The 25,018-nt window shown below is 44.3% G+C and overlaps 1 protein-coding gene across 2 annotated transcripts in view; it reads right to left on the minus strand.

Moving 5' to 3' along the window:
* NEXMIF (neurite extension and migration factor) overlaps positions 1 to 24,409 on the minus strand; it is a 166,502-nt gene extending 142,093 nt beyond the window's left edge. Inside the window, exon 1 of one of the 2 annotated variants that reach the window (XM_049827623.1) lies at positions 24,319 to 24,409. The gene's annotated coding sequence lies outside the window, so the exon portion shown is untranslated. The remainder of the gene's footprint in view (positions 1 to 24,318) is intronic. The other variant, XM_049827620.1, reaches the window with a different exon arrangement.
* Positions 24,410 to 25,018: the final 609 nt, after the last annotated feature.

Genomic DNA, 25,018 nt, shown 5'->3' on the forward strand with positions numbered 1-25,018 from the left:
TCCAGCCAGACCAGTCTTTTGCTCTGTGTGATGATTTTTAAAAAACAGCAGAGACCCGAGCAGTTTATTTAAGACAGGTCTTTTGCATTTGAGGATGCAAAGGAACCAATCCAGCGTGTCCACGCAAAACAAGCCCCCTCGGCCGGTGGAACTGGGTGCAGCTGCCACCAAAGACAGGCTCAAAAAAAAGAGGAGAGAGACAAATGGGAAAACTTGGTTCAAAATTTTCTTATGTTGAAACACCTTTATTTGCCCACGTAAACCAGCCTGACCTTAGGGAAATGTCATTGAGTAGCTAAAGAGAAGTTTTAGCCAAGCTCTAAATATGTATATTCTTCCAGAGCTTCGAGGAAGCAGAATTAGTCAATTTGGCTACAGGCCATAAAACATAATTACTTATGTGAAGTATGTTTAAATATGTAACTACAATTGCTAATAGAAGCGCACAGCCCCATAAATACGTAGCAATTCGATGGGCCAGCAGCTCGGGCACAGGCAAAATGCCAGAGACAATTCCCAAAGGAATAAGCACCTCTTCAGAAGAGAATTCAGAAATTAAAATCTAATTAATAGGTATACAACACTGAAATGCAATCAGGCACCGATAAGGAAGGAGGGCAAAATGGTGCCTTTTTAGAACAATGTGGCACATCAAAAAAAGATAGTTTGGGTACTGTGAAAAGAAAAGCAGGAGAAATCTGTTTACAGAGCAACAGCCCCTCTCCTGCCTTCAGGAGATTCAAGGGTCAGTGGAAAACAAACTTCCACTGAAGAGATGAGAAAGCCACTAGCCGAAAACACCAGAAAACTTCACAGACACCGCTGAGCGGTAACAAACCTTCAAGATATTAAAATAAAAGAATGGTGTATTTAGCAATGTGGTAACTGCAATTTGTCATTTAGCACTGTGAATCTATGGATTTTAATGACAGGGTCTCATTTACATTTAACAATCAGTGTACTAGAACATTTCTTGGAAACTGGGGATATTTTCTTGTCTCAGTAGGAATATATAGAAATTTCTTCTTGATTAACAACGGAGTAAAGGAGTTCTGCCCTGAAATCTCAGTCCCTTGGTTTCTCTCTAGAGCTGGAGGAATATCAGCATACCAAACTGCAATCCTGAAAAGAACGCTCTCCAAAATTCAGCTGTTTGTAATAATTATGTATTTAACAATTCTTCCACAAGAATAACATTATAAAGCACCTTACATTTTATCGTTCATTTATACCACACATCTGCTTTAAAAAACATTAGCAGCACATCTTGTTCTTAATGATACATTTTGGGCGTGACTTTCAAAAGCACTTACAGCAACTTAGGAGCATAAATCCCACTGATACTCAGTGGTATTTGTCCCCTTACTGCCTGTAGCCATTACTGAAAATCTCATTCTTTTCCAGAGCTTTGGAGTTATTCCAGAGGTCATACATGTAGAAAGAAATGGCAAGTGTCACAAGGTATTTTATATTTTACAGAAATGCTATGCAGCATTAGGACAGACATCAAGAATACGGAATACATGTACTTAAAACAATAATGGGGAGTTTAGGAGGAAGGGAAAGGCTTGAGTCAAATTTAGCCAGTGAGTTTGGGGATAAGCTTGATCTCTGTTGCATCCAAGCTGGCAAAAGTGGGATCCTCATTCTTTTTCATTCCACTGGCTCATGGGGCAAGCTGCAATGTAACTAAGCATTTCCCCAAAATACCACTGACCACTACATACCAGAAACGTCTTCTCCCACCTTGAAACAATAATCGAAACTTTAGGCCTTAGTTACAGCTAAACTAAACTGTTAAGCAGTTTAACTAGGCCATTTAAAATGCATATTTTCCTAAGTCCTAATTAGCTTTCATCAAGTAAAGGAAACCCCAGCCTTGGTTAATGACCACCTCATTTACCGTAAGGCACTCCTGGAAACCTCAGCTCAAGCACCAGCCAAGTTTCCTTGGTGCTTTCCGTGGACACGCCAGTGTACAGCAGGTTGGCCATGTCACCTACTCCCAGCAAGTGCAATCACAGATGGGAGAGCTACAAAGCTGCCCAGAGGCCCCAGCGAACATTAGTTGCACTGATGAGTGCAGCTCAGAAGTTGGCATGCAACTGCAGAAAATTTTAAGGAAGTTGCAAGCGTACGTGCAATTTTCAATGGACCAGACAAACGATTTTGCAGCGGCTCTTGTAGCCACCACCGCTTCAGGTTTTCCTTCATCATGGAAAGTACAATAAACAAAATCACTTCAACACTAATTCATGGATGAACATCCACCAGGTCCTATTCCAAGGAACAGGTTAATCTCCAAGCAGCTATATAGGGAACCCGGATGAATTGCATGATTCAATATGAGCACACGAGCTTTTTTTTGCTAGATTAACTAACCTCTGCAGCCTGATTCTCATCACCCTCACTGACATTCTTGGGAGCTGAGTGCCTGCAGCACATTCACACAACTGGGCCATTAACTTTGTTCTCTCAGTTTTACCTTCTGTGAAAAAAGGATTAAAGGATTTGTTAAAGAACATCACTAGTATGTAACAGGGCCACAGCCGTTGCTTTTGCAGAGCAACTGGCTAAAATTGACGGATACGAAGAGCATTTAGCACTTGTACACAATTACACAGACATGTGATGTTTCTGTGTTAAATTTCTACATAATGCAAAAAGAATTTTTATGAAGCAAAGTGCACGGGAGTTTGTTCGTAACAGACTTGGAAGTTGTATTGTTATTTTGTCATTAACTGAGAAGCAAGAGTAAACTAGAAACTTTCCGGAGAACACAAAGAAAAACTTATGCTCCAAACATCTGCTTATAAATTGCTTACAATCAAGCTTTTTACAAAGCCTTATCTTTTTATTCCCTCCTCCCCCCCTTCCATACCATCACTTTTGGCTTGCTAATTTAATTTCTTGAACATTTGTGTGCACTTACTGGTTTGACTGCGTTATTTGCTTAAACTAACGACAAACTCCGGGTAGTTGTATAATGAAAGAGCCAGACCATAATGAATTTTATGGTACGCCAACATTACAGGCTACTGTATTCTGTAGAAGTGTACTGCAGGCAGTAAAACAGTCCTGCAAGAGCTCTGTGTGAATGACTTTGCTCGGCTCCTCAGCCCCAGTGACTGCCAGCACATGGTCACTTCCAGCACCTCGCCAGCTCACGCATCCCTGCTCCCTATTACCATCTGCAGTTGGAGACACAGCCTCCGTGCCAGAAACGCAAAGGATACAAGGCAGGGGAAGCCAGGGAGACAAATCAAACAGACAGGCAGTGCCCAAGCTTTCCTGCCAGGACCATTACAGGCCAGTGTGATCATCCAACCCCGAATAGATACCCACGCTCTTCCAGTAACGGGACAAACGTTTGAGCTGGACCTGCGTTTATTAAGCTGTGCAATGAGCCTTCAATAGTCACAGCCGCTAGTTTTGCTTCTTCTTAAAAGTAGCACTGCTGCCTGTGCAACACTTGACTTGCCAGATGCCTAAACCTATACCATGATACTCAAGAGACACCATCGCCAAAGATCATGCCACACCAGAGCTGTATTTCTTTGAGATGGCAGTGTGATGTCCCCTGCATCTCCAGCTCTCCCTTCAGGCACAGCCTATCATCCAAAATTGTTTTGCTGGACTATGTTTCTGCCCAGGAGGAATGGAAAGAAGAAAGGAATAGCAGGATGGCTGCAGAAGATGAGCAGTCATGCCTCCCACCCTGACACAAACGTGAGCTGCAGCCTCACAGCAGGCCTTTGAGTCCCAGGGCTGTACCCTCACCCAGAAATGCAGCACATGCTCCCAAACCCCGACCGTCTAGGTCAAACATATACAGCTGGCGAGCGACTTTTAACTCTTGATTAGAACTGCTGATCCGGTATTAAATGAGCTGTGTATCATTTCCATATGCCCTTGATTCCTTCTCTTACAGTTGTGTTCCTGGACATACTTCAGATATGTTTTGAGACTCTCTCTCGAGAATGCACCTGAATTGTCGAATCAAGACCTTGAATAGACTCATTGCAAATACACTGTTCAACCCACTTAATCCTTAATTAGGGTTTCATTTTTTTAATGTAAGGCTTAAATAATCAGCTCAGGAGAAAATGTAAAAGCAGATGTCAGGCCACCAAGGACTTTTTCCACATGCATCTTTACCGGTGAGGCTACACCATTACTACACTGCTTTTGCAGTCGCATCACCCTACCTACCACTCGGCGGGGATGCGGTTGCACCAGTTTGACAGCAGTTATACAAATACAGCCTATTCTTGTGCGACAGATAACAGTGTACCCCTGTAACTAAATTGCACTATTCACTGCAACCAGAAGGCAGTGGAGGAGGAGCCACTCTTCATCAAAATACTTGCATACCATGAAACTTGTACAGGAAGCCAGCTATCTACAGAGAAGATTGACACCTGCTTTGAGCTAGAAAAAGAATCATATCTCCTTAATGTCTCATATTGTTACCCTGCAAATCTGATATTTTTATGCAGGAGAGACCCAAGAGCAGCCTACCTCTTGGAGCACTGTTGTGAGAGGTAACAGGGAACCACAGAAGGGAACTGGCTCAAGCAGGGCTCTCCCGCTTTGCAGTCAGACCTACAAATGAGGTCTTTACTGTTTTCATAATACATATTGTTTACACACACTGTTGCATAAAACTTACCAGTAACAGCTCATCTCCATAATTAATTGAGGCAGGTGGAAACCAGAGTAAGGACTAAAGAGAGGTTTCATCAGCTTATTTGATTCAGTCAAAGGTGTCTTCAGTAAGCCATTACACCTACCACATGCTGCTGCTGTTGTCCTTCTCTGCAAAGCTGCTGCCACGGGGAAGAGAGAGCACTTCGCATTTTGGCACTTCCAGTTTGTTCTCTGTATCTGTCTGCACACAGACAAAACACCCACTGGTGGGAATTAGCAAATGTTTGAGTTTTAACTCAAAATCTGGCCTTTAAACAGTAATTTTAAAACTCTCCTACAACACTTTGACTTAGTAAAAGCCAAACATAAAACTTCTTAGATAAGAAACATGTACAACCATTAGGAACAACAGATTTAAAAAAAATAAATAAATCATTATTTAGGACTAAATCCTCTAGGTCATCTAATTACACTACTTAATACCTTGCCGTACGTTTCCTGCTCTGACAGGAGCCTGCCAGCAGTCCAAAAGCAACTTCAACCAAAGTCGGTCAGTGAATTCCTGACCTCTTCCCACACGTTCTGTCACCAGCATGTGCAGCGAGCCTGCTCACGGGGTGTCCTGCCACCGACTGCCCAACTAAGGAGCCTGGATGATTTCAGTGGAGCTGAACTATGGATTTTGTGAAATAACACAAGTTGAGAGAGAAGCAATCTTTTCAAAGAAAGGTTTTAGTGTGCAGTGAAGCTTTCCCTGCCAACTGTTAAAGTCATTTCTGTAAGTGGATACCATACACAAATCACATGAATAATGTGTATTTCCGAGGTGCACTCATCCTCGATTTCTGCATTTCTTTCAAAACTGCACATTCCTTTTGTACTGATAAAGCAGGTTTGAAATGCAAAGAAAATAAAAATAATACATTATAAACCACCAACTTTACTAATTTACAATGGACTAACAATGAAGATGGAAATAGTTATTTTATTCCTTTCAAATTACAGAGCATAAGCGAGTTCAACTTAATATTAAATTATGTAATTGGCTTGTCCTCTGCCTGCCTTTTTTCCCCCAGAACTACAAGACATTCAACCACATACTACATGGAAGCAATCCATGCAGCTTTAAAAACAATAAGACCACTTCCAAACATGCTCTTCTGGTTTCATCACACTCATACTTCACCAGCAGTCACTTCTACAACAGCTCCAGACCCACTGAGACCTTCCATTAAATTCTGTAGGAACCAGACTCCTGAAGATGGGCAGACACTCATATTCACCGTTCCTGAAGCATCTGTCTGAAAAGTGCTGATTTTAATGGTATTATTTACTACTAAATGCTGTTATCTGTAAAAGCATGAGTTTATGGGTTTCTTTTCTGCAGTAATGTTTATCCTATAACAATTTTGTGGACCACAGGTTTACAGAGCAGGGAAACCTAGCCACCCAATTTATACTGAACTCCCATCGAGTGACAGGCAGTGGTACCACTGCTGACCCATCCTCACTCCTTCAACTCATCCACTTGAAAATTCAGGTCTCCTCCCCCTCATTTACCTTTATATTTTATTAATGTTACTTAAACTACAGTCATCTTTTATGTATTTATCTGAAATTCCTTTCCATTGAGAGTCCATGAAATTGTCTCTATAACCCTAGTGTTGTCTTCATTATGACTTGTTTAAGCTTCTACCAGTTACTCTCAGCCTGCAAAGGAAAATCAGAAAACTCAAACTGAACAACCTCAGTTTCCATTCAATTCCAGTCAGTAAGAAGCCTGTTTTCTGTTCTTGCAAAAGAGAAACTAATATTGGATAGTCCTGGATATCTAAGGCCACCATGTTCTCTAGGTAAATTAAAAAATAATTAAATCTAGGGTTTTGAAAGGATAGCAAGAACTGTATAGGCAATTTTGTTAACCTTGAATGAAAATCCCAAATCGGGCTATTCGAAACACATAGAAATCATGAAAGAATAAGAAATCATAAGAAATCACGCACCTGGCAAACTTCAAATAGTTTCTCCTTCCTGGACACATTTCAGGAAAAACAAAGTTACCTTTGTTAAAATGAACTTATTGTATCACTGCAACACCCAGCCACAGCAGGGCATACAAACACCACGATACCTTGAGCTTTCTTATTCTTCATAACCAAAGCCCTGTCCAAAAACAACCAGCTTGGAAAGAATCTGCACAAACTAGCAGAACCAGAATCTTTTTGTTCCACACAACTTATTCTGGCCTCAGCCAGAATAAATAAAAATTTATACAAAAAAATATTTACCTACACAGAAAATATTCTTTTTTTTTTTCCCCCTAATGAGTATAAATTCAAGACCGCCTGTTAAACAGCATTACCCAAACCAGTCAAATGCTTTCTCTGGACCATGAATAAGATAAAGTCTTGCTCCTGTTGCTTCAACAAAATGCATTCAGTTCAGTGCACCTGAAGATTATATGAAGGCTACTCTCACATAATCAAGGCTGAGGGACATTTTTGTACTCACTCACAGCTTACAGTTGCCCTGCTCACTCTTACTTTAGTACCTACTATAATGCATTTAAATGACACATAGGTGTACAGGCATCTGGATTTGCTTTTTGATATATTTACTAGCACGTTGGCAGTTTTGATGCATGCTTTCCAGAGGCATATTTTAAAAACACAGGAATTACACCTTGTTATTCCTTAAAAGTTTCTAAAATATTTGGCTAGACAGATACCCAATTCCAGACTTTAAACTGCCTGGTAGACCTTGGCAACGGGGTTGCCTTTCATGCGTTGTCTTGTAATGCAATAAATTTTGCTTGAAACTTCTTCACCTGTGCACCAAGATGCGTATGTTGTGATACAGAAAATCTGACATGGAAATAAAAAAATAAATTTTAAAAAAGTAAATTTAATAAATTAGTTGCTCAAAGAACAACTGTCTTATGACCTGGAAAACGCACTTGCTATAAGAGACTCGAGAAGATAATCTTATTTCAGTTTACTGAAAGGTAATTTAAGTGAGGAATAACTGTGAAGTACAACTATACAGGCAGCACGTAGATTTAAGACCAGAGACAAAGGTATGAGAGCTGATAGCCATAGTCATCCATTTTCAAACTGGAAATGCAGCTAATAAAAAGCTGAGATTCTAACCTGAAGTTAATATTCTACCTCGAACAATGGTACAGGAAGTTTTGAAGGTGTAACCCGAGCACCCAATAATCAGAAAACAAACAGAAAAACCTAACATTTCTTACTGAAAAATGCAACATAGTTTTCAATGCCTGTGTTTCTGCATGCTCACTTTTTTGAATTCACATGGAGATTTGCTCCTTACAGAAAACTCTCTCTTCCTTTTTTAAGCTAACATTATTTGCCAACCTTCCTTTCCACTCTTTAGCATCATAATTCCCCCCCTTTCATTTACACGCTCTCTGCTGATGGCATTCATGAAAATCCTCTGAATTCTTATCCTTCTCCTTCCTTTCCGCCCCTCCCCACACAGACATTTTTTTCTTAACAGACGAACATATGAATCTACCCAATGATTTGGCCACTTCCCATCAGGGAACATCACCAGCATCCAGAATAGATTTGAGAATATATTTTTAAGTCGTAATTACCACTCCTGTCACCAGTGCTTTCCTCGTTTGGTCTCCTCAGCAGATAGACAGGTGCCCACACCTAGGAGCATGATCTGACATACATAAAGCTGCCAATACCAATTCTACACACTGTCCGCAGATGCTTACAGCCTACCAGCACATGCTCTATTCTTGGGAAAGAAAACCAATGTTTTCAATAAAACACAGTCTCTCCTCTGCAGGATACAGCTCTCTGCATATATCTGCTAACAACATCTCAGTATTTCTCCACCCCCTCCCCATGTTTCTCTTTTTTGTCAAGCTCTCTAGCATTTGTTCTGGGATCTAATTAAGGTCCCTTATCACCATGGCAAGAGGGGGGCAAGGTCTAACAAAACAGCATTAATGAACTGATTGTTTTCATTGGGCACATACAGAGTTATAATCCCCAAGACTGGTATATATCTACACTTGGAAAAAAAAATTAAATCTAAAGAAGCCTGTGTTGTTTACATATTTACAAGAGTTTAACTAGAAGCCCACGTAAAACTGGCATAATCCAACAGCACCTTAGAACTTATTTTTAATGGGAGATTTATTCCGATTAGGACAGGCAGCTTCATTTTGTTTTCTCTTCTGAGTATATGCAGAAGTCTTGCACCTACCATCTGACTCTTCTTCAAAGAGATGAGCTTCCTGTAAACTTCATTAGTTAGATGCCATTTTATAGGTAATTCAGAACCTCTTCCCACCTTTCTGGGCTATTAAATCTATTAACATCCCAGGATATTGTTATGTAAGTACTGCTCATCTCCATTATGCAGCAGACTTAGAAGAGAGCTATTAGAACCAAGTTTGCCTTGTTTCATCTCATTCTCTGTGTGAACTCAGATACCAGAAGCAAGATAACCTTCAGGGGATGCAGCTTTGGCTACTGAAGAGAAAGGCAAGTAAAAGAAAACAGAACTAGTCCACAAGGGGAAAGTAACATGGGTATTTTAGGTGAGTGTTGTAAGGGAGAAGGTACCGTGTTTTCTTGCCCTGCAAGAGTAAATTCTTCACTCCTCATGATATTTATCTCCTTGTTCTCTCCCTTCATCTTCAATCCAACTTCCAGTCACATCCAAGGATTTCAATACCACCTCCAGTCAACCTAGATCAACATGCGGAAGAATCCCCTCCAAGAAATGTCTAGTTTAAACACTACAGAAAGTGTTGTTAACTCTGCCCCTTCTTGGTTTAGGTTCAACTGGCTCCCCAGATGCTTTTTGAAGAAACCGCTAAAAGAGGTCATTTTTTGACAAGAAATCAGTCCTGGCCAACAGTAATCTGCAGAAAGATCTCTCCACCTTTTACTGGAATAGAAATCTTCTAAAGAATATCATGAACCTTTTAATTAAGCACGATAGCTCCTCTATGTCATATAAAAGGGAAGAAAGTTTTACAGGCCAAACTTTGAAAGGTTGCCTTATTTTTTCACCACTTAAGAGTATGCAATTTGAAACACACGGGGTCTGCTTCACTCGAGAGAGTCTAACAGTTGGCTGGTCCGAAAGGCTTCAACTGCAGTTGCATTAGAGCTATTCATCCTCAGCAAACACGCCTGCGGTCACCACCTTGTCTCAGTACTGGAGATAAGGGCAGTATTTCTCTCTCAAGATCTCATCTCACATCTCCAGGTCCATCCCCCTATACTCCTGTTAGCCTGTCTGCTTCTCAGCTCTCTCTAAAGGCGCAGCTAACATTGTAAGAGCTGTAGAGATCCCTCCCGGTCTAAACACCTTCTTTAAATAGATGCGATGGAGTATCATTGCAAATATGTGTCAATGCATACATGACCCGCAGACATTGCTCAGCCGGGAAAGCAGCAACCATGAAGTTTCATCAGCATAAGGCTTTTTGCCTCCTATTCGCATTTTGTGTAATAACATACATACTGAAAATCTGAATCTCAAATATGGGATAAAATATAATGTTGTAGAGAAAAGTATGTATACTGAAAGAGCCTAGGGATACCGCACACAAGCAACGCAAAAAAATGTGAGGAGTGAAGTCCAGCAGAAGAGGAAATATTTTTGCTAAAAGAAACAGAAAAGTCTTTTTAAAGCAGTAGATGTAATAATGATCAGCACCGAGAGACTTCTTCAACACGCTTTTTAAACCTTAACTAATTTTCACAACACTCCTGGGAAGTAAACACATCCATATTAATAGACCCATTATCAAGTGGGGTGAGCAGGACAGAAAAATAATGGCACTGTCATATGGCCTAGAGAGAACTCAACACTGGTGCTAGGGCTGGAACTCAGTTTGTTGGCTCACGTGCTCAGACCACTAAGTGATACCTCCTATGCGTGTTCTACTGTCATAACGCACCTTGGAAAATAGAAGGTAAAGCTAGAGAGGGAGGCAGTAACTTAAGGCCACTAGTTCAGAGCATTGGTTCAGATCCCATCTACTTGTTAAATACTTGCCTGCCCAGCTCAGCCTGTTTGGTCATCTTCCCTTCTAGACAGTAAAGCATCTTCTAGTGTAAATGAGTTCTGCTCAGAAGAGCATTGAACAATGCAAATAAAGCTCATCATATGTTGTTTGTTCTCTCATCCTCTCTGCAGGAGACAAGCAAGTGCAACGGTTGTGATCTTTTTTAATAAATGTTTGCAGTCAGTGTGGCACAAGACCATAACATATGACTGATAGCACAAATACTAGCATACATGTTGCTACATGTTTATGCTAGATGGCAAAGAAACACCTCTAATATCCAAACGAGCATTTGTTTTGTAGCTGTCCTTTGTTCCAATGTTCATGGTCCTACTGTCCTGAGCAAGCACTTGTTCCAAGACACAGGTTTTTCAATAGAGCGGATTAAGACTAGATAGTTTCACTGTGCCAAGGAAGCAATGCTGCCAGCTACAGTCTTGATCTTGAAGACTTGTTAGATCTTTTAGCTATCACGTGCACAAGGCACTCCCTTCCCTGAAGATAAAGACGTTGAACTCCATTCAAAATTAGGCAAGAGGCTGACAAAAAAATAAAAACTTGGCTGGGCTGCAGTGGGCTACAGCACAGTGGGGTGCATCCCATCTTTTTCACCCCACTCCTGCCTAATCGCTGAGGACTTCATGACCTGGTATACCGCACTGCTGTTATATGGCCAAGGGGGACTGAAAAACTCAGATGAGGTCATCGTTCACCACCATTAGACAGCCTCCTAACCCCCCAGAGACAGCAGAAAGTATCACTCAAATGTACTGGTACGCTGGAGCTCAGCATCACCGCCTGAACCAGGAGCACTCCTCAGCTACGGACCAAATGAACCAGAAGGGTAGAGGCCTTCCACTAGAGACTTCCCCACAACTGACACCCTTCAATGTTTTCCTTACCCCACCAACAACGCCTACGTGTAACTTGGTTTGGGTTTGAATTTCAGAAGCTGACTCTAATAATGTTTCTTGTATGAGAGTGCTCAACCTAATTTTATTTCAGGCACAACTGTAATACAACTACTTTTTATTACGACACATAATTAGTGGCTAAATTTCCAAAATAAAAATGGCTGTGAAATTCAGAATAAGGCTATTCATCTATAAAACAGTGATTTTTTTGGCTCAAGTCCTCCCCAAAATGTAAATCCACTTACATTTACAAATGCCACACGATTACAACTCTGGCCTATTGTCTTTATTTAGCCAGTGTGATTCAAACTCCAGAAGTCCTATGCTTACAGAGACACTCTACTCTGCACCTACATTCAGAAAATAAATACAATATATAGATGTAGTAAACAGATTTGTAATGAGTGTCACTTATCGCTGTCAACTGTGCTGATGAATAACGCTGTTAAAACAGATCAGATCGCCCACCAACTACAATCACAGTCTTCCCATGTCCAAAAGTCACGTGCTTCTCCAATTAGTTGCTCAAAACTAATTGTCAGATGTAATTTTCAGTCAGCAGTTTCTTCTTCCTTCCTCCTCCTTAATGTATTCCTTTCGCACACATTCCCCACAGCACCTGACTTGCTCAGCAATCTTTCCTCCCTTCCTTACACTCTCATGCATTATGTCTTAGACCTAATCTCTCCTTACAGCTTTTGAGCAGAGCTCTTCCAGGCAGCTGACATTTAAATAAGCTCTGTATTGACTTTCCTCTGCTGTACCTCAAGTCCTCCTTGTTTTCCTTATGTTCATATTCTGATTCAGCTTCTGTGCAGCTCCTTCCAAGGGTAACGGAAGCAGAGCTCGACTGATAATCAATAAATACCTTTACCCTGCAATCCCTCAGATGTAAAGCCCAGAAGGAGATTCCCCTCTCTTTGCACATGCATATTCACTATTTTGGATAAACTTAAAAAGGCAGAAAAAGGTTTTTCCCATATCTGCAGCATGTTTCAGAAAACACTAAGCCTGTGAACTTTCCTTTAACTCGCATTAAACGGATACAACTTTTAATTAAAAAAGTAATTTTGAAAAATTGCTTGTGCAGTGCGTAAGGTGATGTTCAGACAGCATCACTGATCCCTGGAGTTCTGCAGCCTTGAGTTTAATAAACTGAATTTTCAAAAGTAAACACAGCTTGCATCAGCACGAATCTTCTATTTTAGACTAATATTTCCATCCATTTCTTTTTCAGCCAGAAGAGGATGTTTTCAGAGCGCCACACACTAAACATTGCACGGGTGTCCCTGGACACTGGAAAGGGAAAAAAATGTCCAGACGCTGGGGGAGCTTTGTCCACCTGCCAGCCAAGGAAGCCTTGCCTCTGATGGAGTGAGGCAGGCAGGCGAGACACCCTCTCTCCCATCCAGGATGGTAACATCGACACCCAGCGCCAACACGGCTGTAAGGACAAAAGACCTCGAAAGCCCGGCTGCGGGAGCTGAGGCACAAAGTCACAGCCCCCCTGCTTCTTGCTAAAGAAAATCCCCGGCGCAAGGACTGCCATAAATTTACACCTGAGCCTGTGCATAATCCTACACTCACACAGCAGCTCCTGCCTTCTGCAACTATAATTTAGGATTTATTTTGCCTAATTCATTATTTCCGGTAGTAGGTAATCCAGCAGGGGGGAAGGGCAAAGGGGAGAACAAAAGCAAAATAAAAATCAAATCAAAATATTTTGCCCTAGGCAGAAACGAGTTAAAAATACTCTCAGGTTTCCTTCTATTTGTTTTTATATCTGTTCACCTGTTCTTTTTGCAAGTTCTTTTAAATGAATCATTTGAATTATCTTTAATCCAAGAGTTCAAAAAGACAGTCAATGACAGTAGGTGTCATTTCCCTCTTTTCCCTCCTCCTTCCCCCTTATCAATATATCACAAACAATTATACTATTACCCTGCGCGCACACACAGAAACGAGGGCTGGGAAATCAAGATTCTTGGGTTCATTTCACAACTGCATTTCTAGCAGGTCATTAATTTCTCTGTGAGCTGGTTAGCTCCTCTATACAGCAGAGAGAGGTGGGTTGTGCAGCTTTATCCAGCGTTTATAAAACAAATACTTTGTGAATCAAGGCACGCTGTGCTGATCCGAAACACCCAGCATTTTGTTATTATACATAAATAAATATAAATATAGCATTTACCATTTTCACCTCTACTTGTTTGTATTTCTACTATTTTGAAACTTCTAATGTTGTTAGAAATGCCAAAAGGAGGTGACTTTATGTTCTCATGCCTATTCCACCAGGAAATGGTAGGCCTGCACGTAATTTTTTCCTTCCGCTGAAACCCAGTGTATTTCTAACTGTCTTTCCTCAGTCAAACCTTCATAAGAAAGCAACTTTAAAGGTTATGGTTTTAGCTGCAGTAATATAAACACTTAAACATTCAGCACTAACCAGGCTGAGTGATTTATCTCATCTTCACGTCCCTTAACTCTAAGCACCATTGCTGATTATCCTGTGAAACTTAACTTTAGACAACACCTTATTTTATTAAATATACCTTCAGATTTGGTCTCAGTTCCACAAAATATTTAAGCATGTGCCTAAACATTAAGTGTGCAAGTACTCCGCCGAGTTCTGATTTTAGGCTATCTGGTAACACATACAACAAACTCCAGAAGATACAACACTCATTCTTTATCTGAAGAGCTCCACTTCACAGATCAGCCTTTCAGACATGTGCCAGCTTTGGCTCTAACAAGCTCTTCACACTTTTTAAAGACTAATAGGCTCCACATATTCATCTCCAAAGAGTATAAATTCCCTTCCTCCCTTTCCCTTTTAAACCTGTCAGGCAACATTACAAAAAATAACATCTGTGCCACAGTTATGCAATAAGCAGCACGATAACCATTAAACTGCACTTTTTATAAAGAGCAGGCTGAATTAAAAAAAAAAAAAAAAAAGGCAACGAAAAAAGTTCACCTTTAAACCTTAAGATCAGGGCAGTTTTCAGTACTACCTTGCTTATTCTAAACTCCCTGTTCCGCTGCACCTCTTCATGGAGGTTTCATGGCTACTAATGGGAAGTCTGAATATACATGCTATGAACAGCACAAACGGATTGAATCTGGCTGGAAAGGGCTTAAAGATTCAGTAAGAAGATGAAGAATCCCAAAAGTGTTTTTAGTATGTGTATACATTTCATCAGAGTATACAAACAGCACTATGTATTTTCTTGCAACACTTAGCAAGCCTTCTCTTTTCATAAATATAGGTCAACAGAGCTAAACTCTGTTTTTGCCTCAACTCCCACTTTAAATGCATAAAGAATTAGATTTTTAGGGAGCAGAATGAAAGAAATGGTGTATTTCATGCTATTATATACCCAGCCAAGGATCCCAAAGGGTTTGTTTGGGCTTTAAAAACAAAACAAAAACCCTTGGCATTTGTCAGACTAAAACCATTTTTCTTTGGTCTTTGCACAACCATCCTTTCCAGATTTGAATAAATAACATCAAACAAATTCTTTCGACTTCCATTACCATGCAATGCACAGAAGTTGTTCAAGGAGAGAGAAAGCAGTGTGCGAAAACACTTGATAGCAAAGGACTATGAGGAGCACCCTGCATAACCACCATCAGATCTGGAAACGCTCATTCCAACCCCTCTGCTACCCTCTTGATATTTAAGCAGCCTATATGGCCTCAGAAAGAAATGATTCAAACAGCCACAGAGATCAAGTTTAGGAGCTACCACCACAGGGTACTGCTTTACCCATAAACACATGGCGGGGGTACTGAAGGTATTAACAAAATAACAGAAATACTGACTAAACAGTGAAGTACATATCAAGTTCTCACCTTGACTCTTCATTTACTGACACCTGCAAATTTAGGTGCCCCTTCAGCAAATGCCCACGTCTGACCAAACAGCAGAATGTAGTATTGGATATCCTGAAACCCCCTTTTGTTTCAACATCAGTCCACAAAACACAGGGCGAGAACTCATAGATGATACTGTCAGCTGCAGATTTTATGTTTATTATACGTTGTGATGGGGAAAATGATCCCTACACTTTCACATGAAGTTTAAGGCACCACACAATCATTAAGCATTTCTGATATGATGCTTGGACTCCACCGTACAAGCTTATTGACTGCAACACAGATTTAGTCTTTTCCACACCGCGCTGGGCAAACAGCTTCAAAGCACAATTTAAGCAGCATTTTCTTCTCCCCACAATGACACTGAAATGTCACACTTACTATGTCACTCCAGGATCACCACCTATCCCTCCCTAAGGGGCCATCTTCCTCGATTCCTACTCTTGGCTCTTCTGTTGGTGTTGAGAGGGTTGGGGTTGAACCCCCCCAAGGTGAAGCCTGCACTTGGGTTTTTGCTCACAGTCTCAAGCTGCTCACGTTGCGGAACTTCCCCTCCAGACCACTGACAAGACTACCTGCACTAGGTGAAAAGTTAATCCAAGATGCTTCTGAATTCATCGTGAACGAACCTTTAGGAAGTCCTACACTCATCCTAGTATTTGCAGTGAGGAATCCAGCACACACACTGGCAGACTGTAGGTGTAAAGGTAAACGTCATTAACAAGGGAGGAAAGGAAGTTGTAGGAAAAAAAACTGAGAAAGGGACTGGGATACTAGGGTTTGCTTAACACATGAATCAGAATCAGTAATTCCATACACCAGTAACCATGTAACAGCCACAAACTAACTCTACGTTCAGCTCTGCATGATAACCAACAGCCATCTTTCCTCCAAAACCAGAAATGCTTCAGAAGGGTAAAATCATCACTATACCCTGTTGATCATCAAGCACCAAGTCTTAAAACAACCCTCTGCAGAAGAAGGGGGAACTGTAAGAGCTGTTAACTTGACACTGTATACAGACATAAACTATAACCTGAAGGTAAACCCCGAAACGTAACTTTGCATTGCCTAATACAGCAATAAACTCTGAGACTGAGCTATCAAGCCGATCAAAAAATTCACCCTTTCAAACCAGAGACTTCTTGGAAATATAGTGGATTGGCTCACCTCCCATTCACTTTCAGAAAGGCTGGCATTTTTAACAGCTGAGATGAGGACAGGCCCAGTTCAAACCCAGAAAGAAGCAGGCAAGGAATTACCACAAATTAAAGAAAGAAACAGGCACAATAAACAAAACTGTTTTTACTGCAGCTCAAAATCTCCATCAAATGATAAGCTAACCAGACAAATAAGACAATTAAGTAAGCGAAGGTTACTGGGTTAGGACAAATTATTTTTTCTGTGGGAGGTGTCAGCTGACGAGTTTCTCTGCATTTGCCATGCTTGGCTGGGCTAATACCACGTGGCTCCTCTGCTTCAGATAAACTCGTAGGCACCGTGTGCTAGTAATGGTCCTAAATTCCAGTATTATACATTAGCCATGCTGCTTGCATCAGAACCTGCTGTATTTCTGCAAAAGTTGGTAATGTCTCCTCAACGTACTTCAAAATTAATGTATCACACACACAAAGAATCTAAGACAAGCCACTACGTGGACAGGTGATTTTGATATAGTCGATTTCCTTAGATACAGACATAAACAAACCATAGGAAATTATTGCGTGGTGCTCCCTACAGAGCCAGCAGTGTCAAGAAGATAGGGGTTTGTTTGTTTGCTTTATTATGAGATGAAAAATTGTGGTCAGCAGCAGACTTTCCCTTTTGATCTTCCCGAAAATTCTACCCATCCTTCCACATTAAAGTCACAGCTATCGATGAAGTAAACCTGCTCATTTAACATAAGCAAAACATTTAAACAAAACCACCCCAAAAACCCCACATCACAACTTTTTGTAGCTAAAATAATCCCACTCCCCAACAGTTCTCTTCACACAAATGAGATCAGCGACCACCCTGAAAAAAGGCAATTTTCATTTTTACCCTCAAGGTTCACAGAGGGCCAAGAGTACTAATTGCTCCATTCCCTGAAGCAATATGAAATAAGACGAAGCATCCATCTGTATTGCCACTGAAATACTGGCATGAACCTTAAATTCATATTCAGAGTATTAAAACATGACCTTGCAGGCTACAGGGAAAAAGTGCTGCTAACTGACCAAACAGACACCAGATTCACTTTGTACTTGTTAAGCTCCCACCCACAACCCTTGTTTCCGTGAAGCAGTTAAGTATTTCTCTGAAGTTATTCAACAACTGTGAAGGTCAAGTATTGTCCTAACTGGCCGGTCACAAACAAACGCACCTTTCATGTCGGCATGTGCTTCAGCCTGCTACCAGCCACAGAGTAAAACCCTAATCAGAGGAGAAAAATGACAGCAAATTGGTAGCAAAGGGTACACACCTGGTCTACAGAGTACAGTCGATGCTTGCAGACGATCTAGCTGACCCAGCGAGAGACCTGAAAATTGGGGCTAATGCAATGGATGGGAGAGAACTTTTTTTTTTTTTTTTGATGTATAAAACTTATAGTTTCAGCTAAAATACTAAAAATTAAAAAAAGAGCTTCAGTGGCACTTCTGAAGAATGAAAAAAAAGCTTTGGAAGCTTTAGATTTGAAGCTTCACAAGCTCCTTATGAAAAATGCAAGCTTTGAAAAACTTCTGAAGATTTAATATTCTTACTTTGGGCTCTTCTACTGCCAACGGACTACGGATGCTGTAACTAATAAAAAATAATTAATGCCAATAAACAGGCCCTTCATAAGGCTTCAGCTTCTCTTCTCCATCAAAGACTCAAGTCATTCGTTGGGACACTGTACAGGAAAGAAAATCCATCCACAGAGCCTGTCTTTTCTACATTTGGTTCTTCTGCGCTATACCTCACAATCCAAAACCTTCCAAGCACAAGGAAAGGAATTTGATTTTTTTTTTCTAAGTACGCTGCTCCAAAGGCAACCCCTGAGCAGGGCGGAGACCTTACCCAGAATGGGACTGAGAAAGACCTGGTAGTTCGTGCGCTAGCCCTCTAAAGCGCCCAGGTCTCAGGTAGGCAATGAAACGACCAGGCAGTTTCTCAGGAGTGCTCCGCGCCGAGCGGTACCCTGCAGTCCACCAAGCCACATCCTGGCACTCCTGAAAGTCTAGCCACGTCCTGCAAGATTCACAAGAGCTGATTTTTCTGATAACCTCCATCTGGAAGTCTGAGCGCCCTAAAAATGCAACAGCCTCATAGCATCAGCCACCTTCTCACCAGTTTTGGCACGCCAGGAAAGGTACAGTGACAACGCTTAGGATTTAGTACATGAGGAGCTCCTTACCCCAGGGGAGAGGGGAGGCAGAAATTGCCTCAACCATTTTGTTTTATTTTAGAAATCCTGCACTCCCCTCTCAAACTGACTTAGTGGAGAAGCACGTAACAGCTTCAGACAACAGCAGTGAACACCACAAAGCAGTAAGGATGACCTTCGCAACATGAACCGGCAACCCGTGCACAAGGAGCCATTCCGCGTAACAGAGCCTCTACATAGGCAAGGTGAGAAAGCTGATAAATTGGCAAAAAACCTAACCAGTGTCTAGGTCAAGTGTACGACCTCTGACATTCCTGCCAGTTTCAATGGTGCGCTGAAGACTAGCATTGCAACGCCGTCCAAGGTGATGTCCAGAAGTCTGACCTCAAGCTCTCCTGGACTTTTAGGACAGAGATGCTCTTGGTCTCATGCCTAGGGATAACAACAGCTACCTGCAGAGACAACGATCACAGTAATGATAACGGCAATTCAGAAAGGTGTTAAAAGTGATTTGGTAACTGAATCAACTGGAGTCCAAGCATAAGCAATGCCAGCCCTTTTGGTCCAGCGTCCTAGAGTCCTACCCTCCCAGGGGGCAACAGCAGTAAATCTAGACAAGAAGATCCGATCAGAAACTTCTAGTGACACATCCGCCCATATTCTGAAGATACGGCACGAACAAAACAAAACAAAAAAGAAACACAGGATCAGTGAAAGGAAACAATTAGCCAACAGAATTTTCTATCGTGGCAGACCATCGAGACAAGAACTTGGATCAATTAAGCAAATCAGGCATCTTACAGTAAAAAGCGTTTCCAGAGCTTTGTTAAAACCAAATGAGACTGCACATATGACCTCACATCGCTGGGCATAAATCACCTTCTGAATACATAAGGGTCAGACGAAAACTTTGCCCACGGACAACACCTCCCCACTGCTGCCCGCTCCCAGATCTCCCTGCAGCGTCCCCCGACGCAGCCGGCACAGACCTATCCTGCGACCAGAGGGCACTGGGTTACATCCCTGTATTATTTGCAGAGCTGACGTAGCAATGCAGACACAGACCCAGCTCCTACGTATCACTGTTTGGAGACTGCATAATCATCCGGCTCAGCCCATGCAAAAGCAATATGAGAACACCTCCTGTACAGAAGAAATTCTCGAGATTTAAAGTTTTAACACAAGCTAACAAACGCCAGGGATGAAAGAAATCCTGGGATGAAAGATCTCCATGACACCTGCTTTGAATAAAAAGACATTGCTACAAAAATATCAGAGACCTGCTGGTCTAGAGCCTTTGCTACATGTCATTCCCCAGACATCAATTTGCAATAGAGGCACACAAAAGCAGTATTACACAGATTACATGCTACTCCCCTGAACTGCAAACAAAATCTACCCAGCACTACCACCTCACCGTCCAAAGCACTACTGAACTAAAGCCACCTTCTCTTGCTGTTTATAAGATGACTTTGCTAAGGATAAGGCACACGGCCGGGTTCAACGCTGATTTGCAGCACTGACAGCTCCTCCCGCAAACTTTGCTCCGGCTCAGCTTTACCAAATACTACCAATTTTCCCTCATGTCCACAGGCAGGGAACTGATGGTACCAACACTACGGCACTGACAGCGGGAAGGCTCATCCTCAATTCGCGCATCCTTCAGGCAAAACCCACGCCCAACGCCTGGATGCTTAAAACGGTTAATCATCTTCAGCATCTGTAACTTCACCGCTTTCTACACAACAATGTAACACACGGTTATTATTTAACGTTTCATCATAACGGCACCCAGGAGCCCTAAAATCAAAGGGCTGAGATCCCACCGAGACTCTTGCACCACACAGAGGTAACAAATCAGGCAGGTCCCCACGGGCGAACAGCTCGCACCCCTGCACAGGTGACGCCACGGGCGCGTACAAGCAACTTGAAGGAAGGAGGGAAGAGCAAGGTACCAGCAAAACATGGTTCGCTCGGTTTTATGCCACATGGCTCATTTACTCACTGCTGGCAGCTTCCACAAAATCAGGCTCGTCAAGCAGCTGACTGTATACATAGGTAATGATTATAAAGCCAACTCAAGCGGGGCTAAAAGTACACAAAGATCTAGCATAAAAATAAAAAAGTGCAATCCTCTCCCAGGTGAAAATACAGGGCTTTGAACATAACAGGTGGATTATATAAAAATTATTTTGCTCCCAATTCTCAGAATATTTTTGTTTAAATTCCCTCGCACACCAAAAATTGTCATTACTGAGAAGCAATAGCAATTTTACTGTGTTCAACATTCAGACTACCCACCTCTCTCAGGGCCAAACACAAACCCAACTACGGCAGCATCCGCACAGCCCCCACGTGAGGGCTAGGGCAAGGTCTGGAGAATCCACGGCTCTCCTCCCTGGATTCTACCCAAGGAAAGGATTATTTCCTGACGTTGCTTTTTGTTTGCGACAGGGCATAAACTTTTAAGGGGACGGCTGGCTGTTGTGCTTGGGGAAATCAGCACGGTTGGTTTGTTATTACTCTGGCTACGATGGAAAAGCCTCATTATCTGAGAAATGCTGCTGCACCTTGTATCGATGGCTGCGTCCTACACCCGGGATTCCAACCTGAGTCGGACCCCTTTGTTTGGGAACGCTTTCTCCCCAAGCCTCGCTCCTGTCCTTCTTGGTCCTGCACGCGCATTCGAGCCTTTTCACATGTTTCTTTCCAAAGATGGGAAAAAGATACACACGTGATCGATCACAAACACATCTACTAGGCATCACCACCTCATAAAGAGGACACCATCAAAGCACTGCCCCACGCAGCCCTACTCCCTGTCCCTGTACCAGCTACAGAAATTAAAACCCACTGGCCACAATTTTTCCCTTGTTTTTTATCGGAAAGAGGCTCCTCATGATTCAGAACTCAACATTTAAATGGGCTGCCAGAGTCTTGCCTCCAAAAGGCAACAGCAAACACAAAAAAGGAAACACAAACCCACAGAAATCCCCCCCTCCCCGGCCCCCAAAGCAAAGCACGGGGTGAGGTGCAGAGAGGGAAAGGGGGACGAGGCGCACGGGGAAGTCGGCCGGTTGCTCCCCTTTTCTGCCTCCCTTTTATTTCTGCTGAGTGTAGTAACACTTGAACTGGCTCTCTTTATTTGCAGCCGGATACGCGCTTTCAAAGATACTGTACTACTGTGTAGGCCAAGCAGGGACTCTCTTTCTTCCCTTAGTTAGGGCTTTTGGGAAAATAATTATTCACCAGAACTGCCATCGCGAACAGAGAAAGCTAAATCAATGTAGCTTTGTATGGGCCATTGCCACTGCAAAGCAAATACTCCATCAAGACATGGATCAGTGAGAATTTTATCACTAGGAATCCTTATGCACATCTTTGTGTATTTTTAATATCCATCGTATTACTCGGCATGCCCCTTCCCTCCCCGTGCTCCTGCATCCCACCCTCCCTACGGATTCATCTCGTGTCACTGGCAGCTATGGGGCTTGGCCACAAGAGTCACATGCTCAGTAGAAACACCTTAAATACACAGCCAGGTTTATTCTTTAAAAAAATAAAAAAATAAAGCATTGGTGCATAACAGATTTATTCACTGAACAGGTTGATTTATTTAAAAGACTTGACGTACATCAAAACCTACTATGGGCTTACATAATTGTTATCCGTTTAGCAGGTCTGGTTCTTTTGTCAAGTATTTGTTTTTAAAAAGTGATTCACTAAAGACTGCTGCCTTATGCACAGTTCACATATCTCAACAAATGTAGTCTTGCATGGGGTATTAGCTGAAGTGACTTTAAATTGCATCCTACCTGCCTGAGCACTGCCGTTATTTTTTTTTAGTTTCTCTATTCTTCCCTTACCTAAACCGAAAAAAAAAACCAAAAAACCACCCCACCCCCAGCCCAAAAACCAACAAGCACAGGCGTGTGTAGAAGCGCACACACAATTCACTTTCCAGCAGACTCTTTGCTGTGGGCACAGTGGTTACCGCATTACCACGCTGCTCCAGCGATAACAGCAGGTACCTCCAACACCAAGAACGCACATCTGAATACCAGGATGTTGACGGTTGCACAGAGGTTTCGGGCAAAGCTGGCCAGAGGGGCCGGTGCGGGGCAGAAGGGACGAGCAAACCACCGAGCACAAGCCGGGGAAAACCTCAGGGATGATTTAAGAACCACAGAGCCGTTTTGTTTTCACGCAAGAGGCTCATTCAGGCCCTGGCTCGCACAGGCGCACGGCTCCCCTCCGGCCGCACGCATCCACCCGCGACACCCATCCACGAATTCCCCAAATACGCACCCATCCTGCGCTTGTTCCGAGCGGGAGGCGAAACGCCGGATAGCATCACCGAGAGAAAACGCGTAACCTTTGCTTTCGTCGCCGGTCCCCTTATGGCTTGTTTGGGTTAATATATCATAAACCGGATCGCTCGTGAGCGGCACAGTTCATTTCGGAGACGAGGATTTCATTATTCCTCACCCCCACGCCCCCCCCCCCCCCCCCCCCGTTTCAGCATCATCCACGCACACACACAGGTCACATCTTACACTTAGTAAGCAAAACACATTACCGCTGCCACCGCTGCACGGCCGCACAAGCGGTTCAGAAATTAAAGAGACCGGAATAAAAACCGCACGAACCCAATTCTCCGCCGCTCGCTAGACAGATGGTTAATTATATTCACAGCCGCATTTTTCGCTGGGATAGAGTTTCAGACAATGAGCCAGTTTTATTTGATTAGCCAGTTTTCTAGTTTAATACGCGGAATGACAGTTACTTCCAGGGTTGGGGCTTTTTGTTAAAAAAAAATTTTAAAAATCCCATCCCCCCCCCCCTTTTTTTTTTTTGTTCTGGCCGAGGCTGAAGTAAGTGCAGCCCCCCCCCCCCCCCCCCCCCCAAGCCGCCGCTGTAAATAAACCCCACCGGGGCGTGAGGGGAGGCGGAGGAAGCACCGACGGGCGGCAGCGCTGCCGGCCCTTACCGGGGGGGGGGAACGGGCCACGGCCACGCTCGCCCCCCCCCCCCCCAGGGCCCTGTGGGGCGGCGCCCCCGCCCAACGCGGCACCTGCCCGGGGCGGGGGAACGCGGCGCCCCGCGGGGGGAGGCGCCAACTTGCCCGGTGCAGGCCGCCCCCCCCCCCCTCACCTCACACCACACACACCGGCCGCCCCGCTCCTTCCACCGCCGCCGCGTAACTTGCCCGCAGGCCTCCGCGCCCCGCACCGCCGCGCAGGCCGGCATTGCCATCAGCATCTCCCCCCCCTCCCGCCCCGGCGGCGGCGGCCGCCTCCTCCCTCCTCCTCCTCCTCCTCCTCCTCCGCTCGCCTCACGCCGCCTCCCCCTGCGGCTCCCGCGGTGTGTGTGTGTGTGTGTGTGTGTGTGAGGAGAGCGGGGGGGGGGGGGGGGGGGGGGGGGGGGGGGAGAAGAAGCAGCGCCGCCGCGGCGGGACTCACCTCAGCGCCGGGCCCGCGAGGGAGGGAGGGAGGAAGGGAGGGAGGCGACCGCGCGGGGCCGGCGGGTTCCCCCCCCCCTTGCCCGCCAGTCGGTGCTCGGTGCCGGCGGTCGCTCGGTCGGTCGGTGGCTGCGGCGCTCAGCGCTGCTCCATGCGCCCGGGGCCCCGGCGCGCGCAGGTGGACGCGCCCGCCCCGCGCGCGCCGGCCCCCGCCCCTCCCCCCCCTCCCCTCCCTCCCTCCCTCCCCTCGCGCGCCGGCCCCCGCCCCTCCCCCCTCCCCTCCCCTCCCCTCCCTCCCTCCCTCCCCCCGCCGCCGCCGGGCCCTCGGCGGAGCCAGCGCTCCCGGCCCTCAGCGCTCCGCCGCCTACGGCGGCTCCCGGCCGGCTGATCCCCGGTCCCCGTTCCTTCCCTCCCCCCCACCCCTCCCCACCCCCCCCTGCGGCGCGCAGCCAGCCCGCGCCGGCCTCCGCGTTCCCTGCGGAGGGAGGGAGGGAGGGACGGAGAGAGGGGGGGGGGGGGGGGGCGGCTCCCGCCTCGCCCCTCCGCCGCCGCCTCCCCCACCCCGGCCGCCTGCGCCCATTCAGGAGGTGCCGGGAAGCGCCGCCGCCGCTGCCATTGTTCCCTCAGCGGCGGGACCGGCGCCCGTTACACCCCACACACACACACCCCACACACACACAGCCCCCCCCCCCCCCCTCCCG

The sequence above is a fragment of the Accipiter gentilis genome, chromosome 24 (genome assembly GCF_929443795.1).
Source record: "Accipiter gentilis chromosome 24, bAccGen1.1, whole genome shotgun sequence".
NCBI lineage: Eukaryota > Metazoa > Chordata > Aves > Accipitriformes > Accipitridae > Astur > Astur gentilis.